General features: G+C 41.0%; 1 pseudogene; it reads right to left on the bottom strand.

Moving 5' to 3' along the window:
• Positions 1-18,769, bottom strand: part of LOC115317506 — a 66,945-nt pseudogene that overhangs the window by 14,555 nt on the left and 33,621 nt on the right.

The following is an 18,769-nucleotide window of genomic DNA, read 5'->3' on the forward strand; positions in this document are numbered from 1 at the left end:
GAAAACCAAAACAAAAAAATGAGCCACCGAGACGGTTTCAACAAAAAGAATCAATGAAAAAAAAGTGCGATGTCATTGAATCAGAATGACCCCAAGTTCATGGGAAGGAAATATTGATCTACAGTTTTTGCTTTGTGTAAACCCGGAAGAGGGCGCCACTAAACTCTCCCCTGGGGTGCCTGTTTCTTGGGGAAGCACGACTTTTGCCGACTTCCTTTCTCTTGTCGCTGCCAGGACTTTTTGGAAGCGTTCGTGTTACATCCATATTTTCTAGGGGTGCATGAATCCCATTCATTAAATTTGTTTTCTTTTTTTAACTTGGGCTCTGCTTAGCGGCGATGTTTGGGCGGCACCAAATTTTAACACCAAAAAACATCGAACATATAAACAAATATCCCCCCTTGCCAAGCAGAAAAAAACACCCCGCATTTTGAAGACAATTGAAGACCGTAGTAATACGGAATCTTTGTAAATTCAAGCACGTGGGGCTCTAAGGAGGTTTATTTGCACGACGAGATCCAGTATGGTAATGTGCTTTAACATAAATCTGGAGCATTAGTAATAATTCTTCCAGGAGACACTCCTGCCGAGACAAGCCGTTAGACACAAGTTTGGAGCGGGCGTGCAGTTTCACGCGAGCCGGGATTTGACCGCGTTGAGAAGCTGCACTCTCGTCGGTAACTACTGAAACTCCTCGGCGTGTTCGGCCAATGGTTAGTTTTGATGCAGAATGACGAAGATTCTTCGCACTTTACTTTTTCCTGTGTCGCCTCTAGTCAGTACCATTTAGATTTCGCGACAACTGGTATAACAAAAACAAACGAAAATCAAACAAACATCATATTACCATGATACCTCGTGAGAAGGTAAGTTCCAACCTTGATCTTAGTGTGACAAAAGCTCCCACTCTTCCCTTTTTTTGGGCAGTATACAACTCTTATTGGCGCTTTTTTAAAAAAAGTTTATATTCAGGTCTCCTGTGCGGACTTTACTTGACCCCGGACAATATGAGTTGCAATATTGAATTTGGCCTTGTGTTGGGGCTGCGATTTTACCAGCCTTAGTATTTTTTTTTTGATAAGAGACATGTAACGACAAGGACTTGTCATTGCACGACTTGTCGACAAGGACTTGTTGCAAAATGTTAAACTAAAGTTTAACATTTTGCTATCCGGACGATACCTTCATTCAAAATCTTACAGATAGAGTATTGATCCAATACAGGCTGTTCATACTCATATTTATAGCAATCGAACTTCTCTCACGACTGAGTCTATCCTTAAGTCCGTCAAGAAATTGTTTTGCAAAATCATACTAATATATACATGGGGACAGCTCGACACCATATGAATTGAAAGCACAAATGGATGTTTTGTTTACTCTCAAACATTTCTTAACGTTTAAAATCGCAAGTTCGCAGGTTTACGAGGAAGTGATGCTTCTTTATTTTATTTCACTTTTCAGATTATAAAAATTGTTACAAAATTTGCCAACCAGCTAATAGCACACACATTAGAATGTATAGCGTGTATAGTTAGCCAGAAGCAAGCGCAATAAATGATTAATAAGCAAACCACTTATCATGCGTTCGGACTGGCTATGTGCTTCATCAATACGAGTAGTTATATGTCCCGCGCCATCAAAGAAAATATATCCTGGCTGCCTATTTCTATCTGACCTTTATATGTATGGATGCTCAAAGAATTGCTTGAAAGTTTTTTCTTTCAATTGCAGCTTTCGTATGAACATCTAAAAAATACGAGTAGTCCAATCTAAGTTGATAAAATGTTACAATCTATCGACCTGTTACGTTTTCCGAGTATTCAAGATGCAATTTTTATTAGCTTGTCAAATATTTAATATGTTCGCTTCCCATTAGTTTGTCGTTGGCGTATCTCAAAATTAAAATTTCGTGTTAAACTAAATAAAGGTCTAAACATTTTCGAATACTTTCAAAATGTTCAAACTTGTTTTACGCTTTTATGACGTTATAATTATTATTATTTGCGATGTGATCATTAATAGCCAAACTAGCGGCCGGAACTACTCCGACCAAAAATAAGCCAACTCCCATGTATTAAACTCATACACATTATTAATTTTGCTCCGCGCTACTTTTCACTTACATTCAAATAATCCACATAATTTCTTTCTTGCATTCATGATAGTATATTTATGTAGTTTTTTTTACTAGAAACCATGTGAGACTATATTTCGGTGTGGCCAACTCATGTTCTATAAGGATCATACTTATTTCTTATATAATTTGTACAATATAATTATAGATGTAATGCAAATCACGTAGAATATAGTTCTTATATCATATTATGTTTAGTAGACTCCGCACGGCGCACAACAAACGAAGACAAAGTAGAACGGGTAACACAGGACAAGCAGTTACTCTCAACTAAAGTTTTATTGCAAATAAACGCCGAAGTAAAAAACAGCATTCCACGTCATCATGGTCAACTCAGCATGTGTATACATAACTGATCTTTTTACTATACAGAAGGACCGATGATCGGCTTACACATCGCTCAGTTCCTTCTTTTTTGATTGTGCAAGTCTCTAAAAGTTTCCTAGTCGCCTGATCTCCCCCCCTTCGAGCCATCGTGACGCGATGGAAGTTGGGTTGGCATCCATAATCTGCTCAATGAAGCAGCTTCTTTTGCCGCTTCATTGTACAGTTTGTGGATGCCAGCCCAACTTCCATCACGTCAAGATTGCTGGGATTGGGGGGGGGGGAGATGAAATGACTAGGGAAATTTTAGAAGTCTAGACGACCAAAAAAGAAGGGACTGGGCAATGTGTAAGGCAAACATCCGTCCTACATAACAAAGAGATCTGTCATCTGGACATGGGCTAAATTGGCCATGATGGTGTGGAATGCTGTTGTTTACTTCGGTGTTTATTTTGAATAAAATTTTCAGCTGAAAGTAAGCGCTTATTCTGTGTACCTCCTTCTACTTCGTTTCTTGTGGGCTGCGTCGAATCTACTAAGCATAATGCGACTAGCCCGCATCGCCGCCCTAATTCATTATATATGTTCTTATAGGTTTCTTTAACGTATTCATATATTTCACTAGTTTTCTTACCCTGTGACGAGCATCGCTGCGTCGCACGTCGCGTTCCAGTATTTCTTAGCAAACTGGGGTAATGTTTTTTGAGGTGAGGTATAGAATTTGAATGGATTAGCGCGGTTGGTTGGATCTGAAACTAAAATATGTCGCAGAAAGTCTGTCCCCTGAAAATAATAGAAGGCGCGATTAGATTTCATTCACACTGCTTTAAAATGTAAGAAATATGGTCATCAAATGAAACCCACCACGTCCTTAGTTATATTTACGATGAGCAGTTGTACTTTCGGGTTGCTTGCGTTTGAATATCTGATGTTCACCTTAAGCAAAAATGACAGCTTTTATTATATAATTTTATTTAGAAATTGAACTTAAAGATTTATTTAGCATAATCTTTTTTTGCTATTCTTTAAAGATCAGCCACGATCGAACGCTCAACCGCATACTTAGTATACACAGTATGTTTCCCGTGGTAAGGCACCGAGGAATCGATAAATGTGTTTACCTTTTTCGGCTAAGCTTTCACTACCTTCGGTCGGTTAGTAAATTAAAGCGTTCACATTTATTTTTGCTAGTTAATAACTGAATATTCAGAGTACATTGCTTTTCTTCCAAAGCGATCCATCCTTCATACTCCTGCAGAGGCAGGAGACCTGGACGGTTTGTTTAGAGCTAGACTCTCGCGTTTTAAGCCCTATAAATGTTTCCAGTACTGGATAAACAAAGGTAATAAATAAAAGATTGACCTGCCAGACACAATTTATAGTCTATGTTTTTTCTAATCCATTTATAATGAATAAAGTTTTTAAACCCTTTGCGGTCATATGGGCTATGAGGATATCATAACAATTTTGTACTGACAAGTCATTACCCTTTTTTGGTGTCATTGAAATATTCCCATCAAGACTACCATAGAGATGCATAGAGCAATAGCAATTTAACTAATCTATACAAATTTGGTTTCACGATATAACACCTGAGTAAGGTGAGAAAAAAAACACATTATTGCCGTCGTCGCCTAAACTGTGGTGAGCGGTGTACAATCTGCGGCAGTCTAAGCTGACCCAATTCAGTGTTTGCCGAATCAAACAAAGTCCTCTCTGGGGTGCCTCCGGCACGGTATACTATGAAGCGAACTTCAACATTGCAAGAAAAGAGCGGATCGTAGTTTATTCGAAGAAACTTTTCGACACCTTAACTTAATTTGGGCACCCCGCAGGACTTTTGTTGCGCCCCGGACTGAACGACGCCGGCACGCTGATTTTGCAGCACTCTGTTCAGTGCGCTAAATCATACATTGACTCCCAGGTAGAAAACTTGAATGGGAAAGCCAATTGGAAAATAATAATAATAATAAAAAAAATGGAAAATAAATCAGAACGCAGAATACATACCTTTGCCAAAGAAGTGGCGATATATGTTACAAGCTGTGTATCGTTATCAAAGTTTTCGTAAAAGTACTTGTCGACGACAATTAGTGTTTCAATCAAAAATGGGTCTGGAACTTGTACTTGTCTCGGAGTGCCTGTAAAAGTTGAAATGAGTTACACCAAATGTTGTATACACGATTGGCACTCCTAAAGCGCAAACTGCAGATCGTGAAACTGGGCCAGACAAGTCAGTGTGGAGTAGTATGTTTATCTGTGAAAACCAAAAACACAGCGCAATTTTATTCTATATTACGCTTGGCGCTACTTCGATTTCTGGAAGAGTAAAATATGGTAAGTTGCATCACTGAGTTTAGTATTATCAATGTTAACAAAGTGCTTAGAAACCTGGTAGCCGTTTTAGGTGTTTATCTTAATATGTCTATCGAAGATATGGTTTCTTTTATCAGCTGCCTAGTATATACATCCACTGGTTTCGATGTACTTGTCGGTGAATAGGTAGAAGCGTAAAATATTGGAGAAATCTACTTTTCAAGACTCCGAATATACCAGATATGCGATATTTGGTTTACGTTGCTTTTTTCTCGCAACATTTGTATCTAGTTAATTGTTATGCAAAATTCTTCTTTTTTAAATGACCCTCCGTCCGACGGAAACTGCATAACAATATTGACTTTGAAGCAACATACATTTGTATACAGCCTTCAGTCCGAAGTTGGTAGCATTGTAAGTAGTGTACGCGAAATTAAAAAAAAAACACAAAAAATCAAGTCTTCGTTTAAGATCTTTAATGGGACAGCGCCATGCGAATATGTAGAGATATATCAATGAAAAAAATATTTTACATTGTTTAACTTTTTTAGATAATGATGCTGTCGAATTTAGCACACCTCAAGCACATTTAGACCCCATTAGGTGTGTAACATTCTAAGTCCTAGAGAGTCATTTAATTATTTCATAAAATTAACTTACTAAAATTATGTCTATTAGATCGCTCTTCCAGTTGAATGTTCCTTGTTTCTGCAACATGTGGAGAAATTATTTATTTTAATATGAACACTAGATGGTTAAACAAATTAATATGGCTGGGAACTTGATAGATTAACCCACCGATTAATGAAGTATTGTCGTAATCGCGAATATTTTTTTCTAACTGGTTAATCGATTAAATTATGAGAAACATCGAAAGTATAAATTCAACGCTTTCAATAAGCAGACGTGGCCGAGTGCACCAGTAGCAAGGCAAACCTTACGTGAAGTATTGTACTAAAGTGAATGGTACGGGCGAGATTGGTAACTTTAATCAAGTGGAGAAGGCTAACGTGACCCAGTCACTTTAACGCCGCGCGAGTGTCCCTTTACCGCAGCAGAGGCTATTGTGAACAACCAAAGCAGCTCGCCATTGCCGGAGAATATCAAGGAACAACCTCTTTGAATCTGCGGCGGAATTAATATTCTGTGACTATGGGTGCCTTTTGACTCTTTTCAGCTGCACATTAAGGTTGGTGTAGGGTCCGAAAATGTACTTTACTACGTTTATCTCATATTGAGCAAAGGTTAAGCAAAAATGTATGTTTTTATTTTGTTTCGTCATTATATATGCCAATAAAGAGAACATTTAATCGACTACAATTATGCAAATGAAGGGTGGCGTTTAATCGGGTAGGACTTTTAAATGACGCCCGGCCCTATAAATGAATAAAAATCCGATTAGGTGTTTGGAGCTGTGTGCTTTCCGTCTCGTTTTCTCTAGCTCATGGGTTAAAATGCCAGTAATGAATGAGCTTGCAGGCACACTTGCTGTAGCTTCAATATGTGATAGAGCGTCACTACTCAGGTATTTATCATTCACATGTTTTATATTATTTTCGACGACATTTATGAGGATAGAGATAATACAAAATATTAGGCTTGCATTATTTAGTGTCACAGTCACACAGTCTTTATATTATTCATAGAGACTCAAGAAACGCAAATGCATCTATGTTACCGAAAATTGCTGCTGTTCGAGAAGCAAGTATTTGCACAACCGGTCTGGAAAACGCCTGGTCTAGTGCCTTTTTTTGTCAACCCAGGCTTTCTGAGTTAATTGGCGGGGGGAGGGGGGCGTTGTGGAAGTGTATAAACAAAGGGCAGGTTGTAATTTATTCTGCAATTTAATCTTAAATATTTTGACTCTTGGATTTTTGGTTCGACTTTGTTTACCCTTAAGGCTGAGCCACACGTAAGCGATTTCGCAAGTGACGAGACGAGCGACGGCGACAGCGACAAGATGCGGAGGTTTCTCACTGTCGCTCGTCGCGGGGCTTGGTCTCTGAATTTCTAGAAAACGTCGTTCATCGCCTTGGTCACTTGTTTCCGTTGCTTTCATACGGTTTGCATTGTCACGCGATTGACCGAGCGACAGCGAAGGGGGTCAGCGCCGTTCGTCTCATCGCTTGCCAAACAGCCTACATGTGGTTTATACTTTATACATTTCTCAGGTGTAAAGTGACGCCAACAATAAGGATGCAAAATGCACATCGAAAAAGCTCTTTTCTCTTGAAATGATCCGAATATTTGTATTGTTCCCCCCGCATACCAGCACATTTTTATCTTGTTTTTGAAAACGGTTCCCGCAGTTCAATATGACGCTGCTTAAAAAGTCACTCGTTCCTTCAGGTCTGCCTCAATGATATGTTCTTGGGCAGCTGCTGCTAATCTTATAAGTAGTAACATGGGTCGAAGATGTTTAGCAAATATCAAAATTAAAAGTTTTTTTTTTTCAATTGTGCTGCCGGTGGTGTGTTCGAAAGTATGAGAGAAGCATTAGGTGTCCGGAATATTGCTTAGATAAACATCCTCTTTTCTATTTTATTGCCTGGCTCGAAGTTCACGCGACAGCTCAACCTACGATAGCTCGGCGCTGCGCAGCTCGAATTATTTTTGTAGGCACAGTGAGCCCAGTGCATTCTACAGCCTGTGTGACTCTGACACCAAAGTGAATAAACGTCCTAGTTGGCTCATAGTTTTCAAAACATAATAGCTCCGAAAACACAAAATAGAAGGAGAAAAAGTGAACAGACACAAGGTGCCTTGTGTTTGTTCACTTCGTCTTCGCCCCCTTCTGTGTTTTAAGTTATATTACTATTTTGAAAACCGTGACGCGGTTGGCTCTACTACAACGGAAATACATCTTCAGAGATAGAGACATGAGATGCTCAGAAGAAAATATATGATCGTTTACAGAAGTTGACAAACTGGTGGGACGAATGCCAAACGGAAATCAACAAAAATATTTGTGTATATGATAACACAACGCGAAACAAAGTAGCAGCACTGTTAACCTATACTGCTGGAAGACGCCGTTAAAACATTGACAGGAGTACAAATACCTATAGTATTGGCCGATTCAAGGAGGTAGGGCGAGGAAAAGAAAGGTCGGAGAGGAGGAAATGGCCGGAACGCTGACGAAAGGAGGAGAAATCCCCCTCGCCTCACCAGCGTTACGTCCGCTTCCTTCTCACCCCCTCCCTTTCCCCCGCCCAACGTTCTTAACCTGCAATATACTACAGGCATTTTTCGTTAATCAAATCTGAACTGGAATTTGCACATCGAAAATGTTTCCAATCAATGGCTAAAACAAAATTTGGACACGTAGCCGGAAGTTAGATTGGCCAGACCAGTACATAAATTAACGCCAAGTAAGTAACTGATATTACCAAATATTGAATATAGAAGCCCAGTTTAAAGCTATTCACGCAACAAAATATTTACGAAATAGAACGCACACAAAGTAAAGCTGCCCGATTTATCTTTAATCGCTGTCAATCCACAGACTTTGTCTCCGTAATAAAGTCCGATGCGAACCTTCTGCACATAAGTGCCAGTATAATGTTGAGCAGAATAACGATAAATATCTGCAAGTTTATTACTTTATTGACGTTCAAAAATATGTTTCATATAAAAACTTCAACGACCCAGCTAAACAAAATATAATACTTTTTTTTCACCGTATCGCTTTAATACTGACTCGGTTAAAATATTGGTTTGATATGTCGATCAATGGAACTGGGTAACCGCGAATGCTGTAAATAGTCAAATGTGTGCGGCTTTTTATAACTTTTTTTAAACTTAGTTGTGCGTGTTCTTTCTAAAAATGCCTACAAACCTGCTTTGGTCTCACGACTTCCAGTGTGGTAATATATATATAAAAAATAAGTCTGATTGGTATATTCCACGCTTGCTTTCTGAGCTATGCCTGGAGTAGCCATTCCTGCACTAGAATAAATTAAATGTTGAATATCTTCGTAAAACATGAGCTCACATATATATGCGTGGGTCCCCTAACTCTACTTTCGTGCAGTAATCCTCCCTCCAAAAAAGAGCGGCGCGATCATTCACCAACGAACTTCTTCAAAGTAGATAAAACTGAATTTTGTTAAGCACTTACAAACCTGAAGTTTTGTGCTTAATCTCAAACAGGCAATTTTGTTTTTCGACAGGTGAAAATAATCGAATGCCATATTTTCTCTAAACGTGCTACACTATTAAGAAAATCAATTATATATGTCGCTGAAGCACCCAGCTCTCCTGCGCAAAATGGAGACTCTATTATTTAGACGTTGCGGTGACATGCGAGACGCATCTAAAGAAAAATAAATTGATTTCATATCTTACATTATTTCGCTAGATAAAAAATATAATAATATTTTAATATTATTATTATTTAGGTGTCCAAAAACAACCAAGATTGTCTTCACTTTCGAACCATCTTCAACAGGCAATCGAGAAAAAAAAAAAACATTAAAAAAGAAGAGACTTTTACCAAGCAACAAATCAAACAAATAAAGAGGCAGATAAGTGCTCATTCAATCTGCTGCGGGACAATGTAGTTGATAACGAAATGTCCAGGGGAGGTTAACCGGTGGTTTTATACATTGGCAGGATCCGAGGAAGTGGTGAAGTTTTACACCGCGAGTGAACATAAAAACAAACAAAATGTCTCGTTGCACGTAAAGGAACATAAAGATTAACTTTCCCCAGAGGCTGCGCAGTATAATTGCCCCAATCATACGTTTATGCAGAAATAAAAAGCCACGAACAGTTCTTCTGGGATACAAAAGTGGAAGTGGAATTTTTTAAATATATATTAACAGTTATAAAGCGGTGCTAAAAGAATCTATGATATACAATCCGAATAACATTTTTTGAAGATTTTCTATGCTCACTGACTGCACATTATATATCAAGTTTCATGTGACAGACGTAAATTAAAGTAGTGACCCTTATAAATAATTAAAATACACATAAAGGGGCGGAGTTTCATGAATACTTCGTAAATCGAGATACTATTCATAGCATTTTATAGGCATTGCACGCGATAGAACATATTTGGTTTCTAAAAGTTTAACCACTATCAACACAAACGCCAATAAAATTTTGTAATTGACACCTGCTCTATTGGCCTTCCTCGTCACGATTATATATAAAATAAACAACAGTATGCCATTGGCAGAAAGGTAACACCTTTGTTGTTTGGGGGTTGAGAGACAGTTGATTTAGCTTATACCACTAGTGAATTAAAGACACAATTTTGTAGTATATTACTGTCTAAAATCGTGCGAAGGCTCATGAACAACGTAATATCAGCAACAAAAAGTAGCAGTTTATAATAACTTACAGAATGCATTACACTACTAATAAATATCCAAATCAAGAGGGGCCGATTATTTATCCCTGTGTAACAGCCGATGTCGAATGAATATGCCGGAGAAACTGCCAGCGACTCCAACGGTGTTCGACATTTTAGGACGTAATAACAATTCATGACCGACTCTTTCATACACTTTTCAACATATCAAAATATATGTATATACCTGTCCTCTGTTTAAAATAGGCGCAGCATAATCTAAAAAAGTACACACTACGTCATCCTGTGTATTCCGGTACTCTTTTTGGCTAATTCGAAACACGCCGGAATTTCATCTTGGCTGGACTAGTATTGGCCGCCCGAACAAAAAGAGAAAAGAGAAGGGTCAGGAGCGTTTATTTCGAATTTTAAGAACGTCACGTGTGTTATACATTTTACTACGAATATCAAAGACTCGTGGACAAACGAAGTTAGAATACTTCGACCTCTCGGCGCTGCGACCCACCTTTTTTATTTTTTTTTTGTATAAGTGTCTGCAAGGCAAAATTGAATTTCCTGATCTAATGTTATCTTTTAACATTCATGCTTCGAGATGAGCTTTTCGAATCTCTGTGACGTTTGATGAGAATCAAGGTATCCAAGCTAGCCTCATATCTCGCATTCAAGTCTTCTATAACAACCGTGCTGTAGCAGAGTGTGATATTGTTGACCTCTGCTTTATTGCGTTTAAATCGTTCTTTACTAATACCTAATACACATATTGTGCATTATTACCGCGGCTTCAGCTGTTCACGATTACATAAAATAAAAAAATTATTAAATGAATAAAACTAATTATTATTGGTCTCTTTCGGTAACACACATTGAAACCTGTTTTTCTTATGTACAGGCTGGAGTCCGTTAGCGAAACGACTCCATTAAAACGCTTTCGCTATTTAGACTTACAGTTAAATGCTCGAGACACACAATGTCATTCAATTGGACGCACACAAGAAAACACATCAGTGAAGTGATATATTTTGTTAATCTTGAATATACTTAAAACAACAAAGTCTACATGAAGGGACATTTTCTGCCTCAAATATGTGGAGGTTAGCACGTCAAATATATATTAATTTTAGTGGGTCGACCTACTCTCTTATACTGGAGGCTATAATTGTTTTAAATCTAGCGCTTAGTAGTGCGAAGAATATTTTTAACCAGTATTACCATGTTTTTAGCCAGTTTTGTTGAGTGTGTGTTAACTTCCTAATCTGGGTTGCATAACGCAAATGGGTAAACAAGACCTTATCATGCACTTTTCGGCGCGGTCATAATCATTTAGTAAACTAGATATCTAAATTGCTTTCGCTACGTAACTAAAATAACAGTCGCTTAATACTTAACATGAAGCTTCATGCCAACGTACTAGAGTTGCTGTCCTTAACGACATAAGCGAGTCTTAACAGACTTGTAGTATGCGTATGTGAGTCCTAGACACGCGAAAGGTGAAAAGATAGTTGCTCGAGAACTCAAAGAAAGATAGTTCGGTGGCGTCGCCTTATGGTCCTTCTCTGCTACGGTACATCCAGAACTTGCTCAAAATGGTTGTGATCATCTCAACAATAGTTAAAACAAATATATCGGACAGAGTGTTTCAGAAGTCCAGTTGAAGCTAGAAATCATAGGACGCTTTTGGTCACGATATGTCGTCGATGGTTTCAGTCAAAGCTAGACGTAAGGTGAGTACGTTGTAAGTCTTTCAACTACCCCAAGTACTCAAAATACCATACTAGTGCAGATAGGGTAACATTTTATGCACGCATAATTCAGTAAGTGCTTGATTATTTTTGTTACTTGAGAGTGACCTAACCAATAAAATGTCAAATTGCAAAAAAAAAAGCACGATAAACCCATTTATATTTTAAGACACGCACCCCAAGATGTCTGAAGCACATGTGTTAAGGTTATACGCACGGATATTAAGATACATAAATGAATTGATTCGGCCCATTACCAACGTAGTCATGTCCACGGTCGGCTGGTGCATCCACTTCAAAAATCTTGTGTGCGATAGACCCGTCTTCAGATCGAGCCATAAGGGAAGAGGAAGTATCCTCAGAGTGTCGCTGATGACACCACTCTGGAAAAGGAATTAGGCAAATATATATTGTGTTTAGTGTTGCTTCATAAAACGTCTAAAATAATGCAAATTTGTAAAAAAAGAACACAAAAACAATACCTTATGATTAACAAAAATAAATGTAAGTGTTTTTCTTCGAAGGTGGTAACATTTTAGCGATAATCATGAGGGTACCAATAGTTCAAAGAATAAACCATCTAGGACGGGGATGAAAACAGGACTTCTTTCAGAATCCTGTTTCTGTCCCGGTCCTAGATGTTTTAGCTTTTCAAGTATTCGTTACTCTTCACCACTACGCTCGTTTTCAATCATTCCTTAGGGTGTTACGTTGATACTTGCCCGGCGATTGGCGTTCCAGACGCACTGAAATACCATTTACTCTGCAAGCTTAAAGCGGACTTTTTCAACTACTTAGTGAGTTCAAGAATTAAAAAATAGGCAAAATATACCTATTAAGCGAGTTTCATTTACTTCGTTGAAGCAGAAATATCTAAAATAAATAATTAATGGCGAATAGTACCCAACAATATTGAAAAAAGATTCGGCTTTATTTAAATATTTATTATACATTGCTGCACTCGTTTGAAAGACCCATAAATAGTGAAAAATACAAAATGGTAACTTACATAATATATGCTGTCTATCGCACATAAAAGAGGCAGGTGATAGATCGGTGTTCAAACACGCACTTCCTTCTAAGCGCGCACAGGTACATTCGTTAGCAGAGTTTTCTCTTCTAGCAACATACGTACGGCATTCTCGAATTTGACCTGGGCGCTAAAGGAAAAACGGTGCCGGGAAGTACATTTAAACAACCTGTGAACTTAACATGCAATGATTACCTATCGATATTTATACAAACATTATTAGCAGTCCTCACTAACAGATGATGTACAACGCACTGAAAGATACAACTTTCCCAGTTCCTTTCTGCGGTTACACTTACAATCCATGACGCTGTTAGCACGAACCAGCCAGCGCCGTGTTTTTTCTAGTCTTAGACTTGAAGAACTGTCAATAACACAATAGTTCTAAAAAACAACGGCTACTCCCAGCGTTTCATCAACAGTATCCACAAGAAGCTACGCCACCTCATATGTGCAAGCTCCCGGCTCATTCCAGCCGTGTCTGCCTGTCGTACGTGAGGTACGTCAGGGAGACCATCGGATGTGTCCTTTGCAAACATAGGACCGCGGTGACTCACGAGCCGGTTTCCACCCGTCCGTCACCGACTCCATCTCCCCAAAAAGAGACAGGGAAAGGAGATGTCTCGATGCCTCGTCTACCGCATCCCGTACGTGGACTGCCCTGCTATCCTACGTGGAGGAAACCAAATATTTCCCGAAACAGCCAGAAATACGACGTGAAAAAGTCTTCGTTCAAGGTAAGTGCCCTCGCCGAACACGAAGCAAAATGAGGTCGCTGCGAGTGTTTCGACAAAAGCGAAATCCCCTGCATAGGGCGGCACTGACGGAAACGTCTGCACCTGGAATCCTGCTCCTTCCAGACAACAAAAGAAAACATTAACATAACTTCGGAAACTCTCTTAGGACTCTGCCACATCATAAAAAAAACCAGCACTCAGCCAACCTACATCAGCAGCACTTTTTCTCTCCACCTGACGGTCACCCGTGAACAAGGGACAGTTACGTTCCAAAAACTTCGGAAATTTTCTTTTCCTTAAAACTGTGCTGAAAGTTTTTATTCTTCGTCAACGTACTTCGTTATAGCACCAAAACTTGGACTAAGAACAGATATCTTCGCACGCTAACGGAAGCACTACTGGTTATGTATATATATATATATATATATATATATATATATATATATATATGTATACCTTTTGAAATGCAACTCACATTTAAGAGTGGTGGAAATTTAAAAAACAAAAAGGAAAGATATGAACTCGTTAGTACATTGCTTCGTGATAATGATGCGACTCTGTTCTCCTGCCCAACATATATTAAGGTTCATAAACAAAGAAATGTGCTTTTTTTAAGGTAAGAACAATGGACGCAGCGGAGGACAGAGAAGATAACTTTTTTTAAATAAGTGAGACACTAATTGTGTTAAGTTCGGCAATCTTCTGGATTGATTTGGTACTTCCGGAGGTTTTCAAACACTCTCGTGTGCTATGAAGATCACGTAATAGAATACGAGTAAACTTGAAAAAAACAAACAGTGCACACGAGTAGTCGGTATTCTTTTGGTAGATTTTCGAAAATTGCTGATGTTCAACAACAAACATAACAGAACAACAAAACATATAAACAAGTTAATTTCGGAGTGTGTAGACAACGAGTGAAAACTGGATAAATGAGTCGTGTAATTAAAGGCGCCACCAGTGGGAGAAAGGTGTGTATGTGAACTGCTGTCACCTGTTAATCCAGGTCAACAAACAAATTTAAGTGACGCAGAAAGGATTGGATCAACAAAAACTTCACAAATATACTTGCTAAAGTAGAGTGGAAGCCGTATGATCGAACGCGTTTTTGTCATTGAACGCCATTTCAACAAATGCGTGTTCGTCGAACGCTGTTTCATCGAAGCACTGCCGTCGAACATTGCCCAGTTGAGCAATCGGAATCCTGGATATAGGAAATAGTTTTTTCTTATCACCGGGATAATAGCAGTGTTGTAATAATAATTATAATTTATAAACGTCTTTCCAGAGTGAGAACGGCAGGGCGTGTTTTTCGTACGCCCTAACTCCTGCACGCGCTCCACACCTTCCGCCGTGCTTTCGCTGCGCGCGCTAGATGTGCACCAGATGCCAAAGCGTTCTCGCAGTTTGGAAGGTCGCTCTGGAGGTAGCAAAACTGAAGCCTCTCCTGCTGCCCTTAACTTGTCAGTGGCTATGATAATAGGAAACTTTATTGTGTGCTTTTTTAGTTTCGATATTCATTTTGTAGTCATTGACGACTTCTGCTGTTGATATGGCCAATAAATACGGAAGCACATAGTCGCCTGTCTATAAAACCGTGATCATCGGGTGCAATGACGAACGTATGCAACTTCAAGGGTGTTTCACCGTCGTCAAAGAAAGGTATCCTGCTACAAGGACAGAGCGTCCTAGAAGCAGATAACTGTCTTTATGTCGCATAACATAAAGTTTATCTCCCTTTTGTTCATGTTTTGTAATCGGCACAATCTTGAACGAGCCGGGGTCTTGACCTCTATCTTTGGAAAAAAACTGTTTTCCTTGAATTGAATGGAAGCAAAAGTAAACGTACTAATACAAACTTAAAAAGCGGAGTGGAAAAAATCCGTACCCTATGTTTGGGAAATGCCTTTCGGACGTAAACAAATGGGGAACGAAGAGAGAACAAGGAGTATAGAGTAGAACAACCGCAAATCATATCAGAAAACAGTAAGTGGCATATCCGCTCAAGAATTGGTGAAGGAGCGACCAGGGTAGTAGTTTTAATTTCGGAGATTCGACCAGTGTCATTGCAATTTGAGAAACCAGTGTAAAATGTCTAGAAATACTGTAAAGCTCCAGCATGCAATAAAGCGAAATGCAATGAAACACAGTCAAGCGATTTGTTGAAACGACGTTCAGTCAAAGTTCGAGAAGATGTCCACTTATTCGATGAGTTGGCGTTCGATGAAATGTCCGGTACCAGCATTATATGTTGATCGCCAGTGTGTAAATTTTGTCTGCATACTTTGGCAATTGATAATACGTGATTGTGCTAATTCACTCATATCAGCGACATAAATATTAATAATGCCAAGTGTGATAAAGAGGCCAACACACATTACCGAGTCAGCCTCTGATCGTTCGACGTCCGAACATTCTAGTCCGAATCTTTGAGATATCGAGTGTGATAAATAAGAAGCACAGCGTGGTCTTGCCGACTCACTCACGCGCTCTCGGGCTAGTGAGATGTCACGCCCACGCCCCGATGCTCGCTACTTTCTGGACGCTTGTTTTTTCATTTCTTAACGGAAGAAGTTCGCCGATTGATTATTTATTTTTCCTGCTACAGTTGTCGATTTTGTTTCATATATGACCTTCCTGGTGGAGGTGCGAGGAACGAAGACGTCTATTGGTGAAACAACCAAGAAATAAGTTGACGAACCCAGAGATGTTTCCCCAGGGCCAGCCGACCGAGAACCTTGCAGCTAAATTCCCCGTCGTTTTCCTCTCCGTCGTACCTCGCACACCGACGCTCTTCCGTGACGAAGTTCACGAACCCATTTACGACTGGCTACGGCAGTACGGATGGGTGGCACAGACTGACCAATGGACACCAGATCAAAGCGTCCAAAACATTACTTCTCACTGGATGGAACGGCCCGTCTTTACTTCTAAGATCAAGAAACGTCAGTCACCCCCTGGGAACGTGCAAACAGCAGTTACGCCACTGCTTTGCAAGCCAGTAGCGTCGGAATTCCGTCAAAGAGCTACTTCAGATGAGAATTCAAGAACCGAATGAAAGCGTTTCCAGTTTCGTCGAAGGCGTCCTCCCACTATTCAACCGCGCGTATCCTCAAGAGCCAGGAGCGAAGAAGCTCAACATTCTCCCGCGAGGAGTAAACGAAAACATCTTCGGGGCCTCGCGCGAAACTCACCTGAGATCGTCGAGGCATTCGTGACAGAGCCACACAGATCCAGCGGGCCCTCCAAGTGCGAGCTACCTACTACCAGCGACTGCCCGACGACCCGGCACCCCTGTGGCCTATAGCCTTGACGCCGGAACTGGCCTCCTCCCGGACATTGAAGAGATGATCCGCGTCGTCATCAGGGAGGAGCACAGAAGATTGCTGCTCGCTGCAAATCGCCCGGCTTCCCTCTTCATCGCTTAAGAAGTATAAAAGGAAGTCTAGCGAGCCGTTCAACCGAATACTCAGATCAACGCAGTAACAGCACATGAAGAAACGCCGCCAGTGACGTACGCCGCAATCGACAGGAGGCCACCAGTGGTGCCGCGTCAGTACTCGGCGCCGCCTCGACGGGACACCGCGACGGAAGACAACGTTCGACGCCTGCACGACCGGGCCCAGTACCCTCGCCCGGAACCACCTGCACCGAGAGAGACCGACATGTGGCAAACAGCCGACCGTCAGCCGCTATGCTGCCACTGCAGGGAAATCGACCACATCTGCCGCCATTGCCCCTATCGACAAGTAAGGCTGCGCGGCTTTCGCTCGAAGGACACACGCCCACGCTACGCTGAGAGACTGCGGGAAATCGACGAGTACCTTTGGTGACTTCAGTCTCCCCGTCTGCCCCTCGCGGCGGGTCCCGGTGGCCATCACCAGGACGTCCAGCGTCGCCAATGCACAGGCCCCACCGCGAAAGCCTCTCGCCCCTCGCCTCTCGTCTGGGAAACTAAGCGCGGCAACCCGTGCAGGTGTGGCCGAAGACCAGCGACGCAACGAATCTCCACGAACGTTGAAGGGTGCATATTCTAAAAACGCTAGGCAAAGTAACAACGATTCTGGAAAGATGCCAAACAATTTCAACGTCATCTTCAGTGGTCACGAAACATTGGTCATTGTGGAGCTCAACGTGGACTACTCCATTTTGCGTGGAAAGTTCTCACGCTGCCCAGGGAAATTTGCAATGCCGTGGGTTGGCCCGCAAATTTGAACCGCCAGAGGACACCTGATCACGCCCATCGGAAGGTGTACTGCGCAAGTCGAAATCTACGATAAGATGTGCCTCGTGAAATTCATTGTACTATAAGACTGTGCAAGATACGTCATACTCGGGATGGACTTTATGCGTCAATACGGAGCAGTCATCGACTTAGTTCGAACCGTTTGACGCTACGAGTGCCTGTCCTGGCTCCGGAGGAAGCCAGAACGACGCCAGCCTCTGTCTCAATTATCACCGACGACATGGACCTGACGACGCGTTCAAGTGTTTTCGTACCCGTCGTGACCGACACAACTACCTGCGCCGAAGTTTATATCGAAGGCAACGTTCGCTTCTAGGAAGAGGAACAGCCGCCGCAAGCGGCGTAACAGAAGTTACAGAACCACAGAATGGATGCAATGTGATCCACGTTACAAACTTCCAAGAGAATACGCAGCATCTCACTAAAGGAGCCTCTTTAGGTCATGTTGAGGAACTCCACGAAATCGCCGATGTCATCGCCTTTAATGTAGAAACATTGCCATCTCGCCAGGACACCCAGCCGCTATCGCAACTCAACATTAGCCCGGTGCTCCCCTATCTCGTATCGCTGACGGCTGAGAGACCTTCTTGCCTACTTTAGTGACTGCTAGTCAAGTCGTCAAAGGCGTGCCAAACAGCGTTTGCGAGGCATCGCATCGTTACCAACAATGACACGCTCCCCGTGAATCAACCGCCGTACCGGGTCTCGCTCTAAAATTGAAGTCATAAAGTAGAGTTAAGGAATTTCTAAACGACACCTTTATCCAGGCTTTAAGCAGTCCGTGGCCTCGTCAGTTATACTGGTTAAGAAGAAAGACGGATCGCATAAGTTGTGCGTGGACTACCGTCAGCTCAACGCAGTGAAGAGGAAGGACGACTGCCCGATTCCCCGCATCGACGACACACTCGAACGGCTGTGCC

The sequence above is a fragment of the Ixodes scapularis genome, unplaced genomic scaffold (assembly GCF_016920785.2).
Source record: "Ixodes scapularis isolate PalLabHiFi unplaced genomic scaffold, ASM1692078v2 PGA_scaffold4__175_contigs__length_147842914, whole genome shotgun sequence".
Classification (NCBI taxonomy): Eukaryota; Metazoa; Arthropoda; class Arachnida; order Ixodida; family Ixodidae; genus Ixodes; species Ixodes scapularis.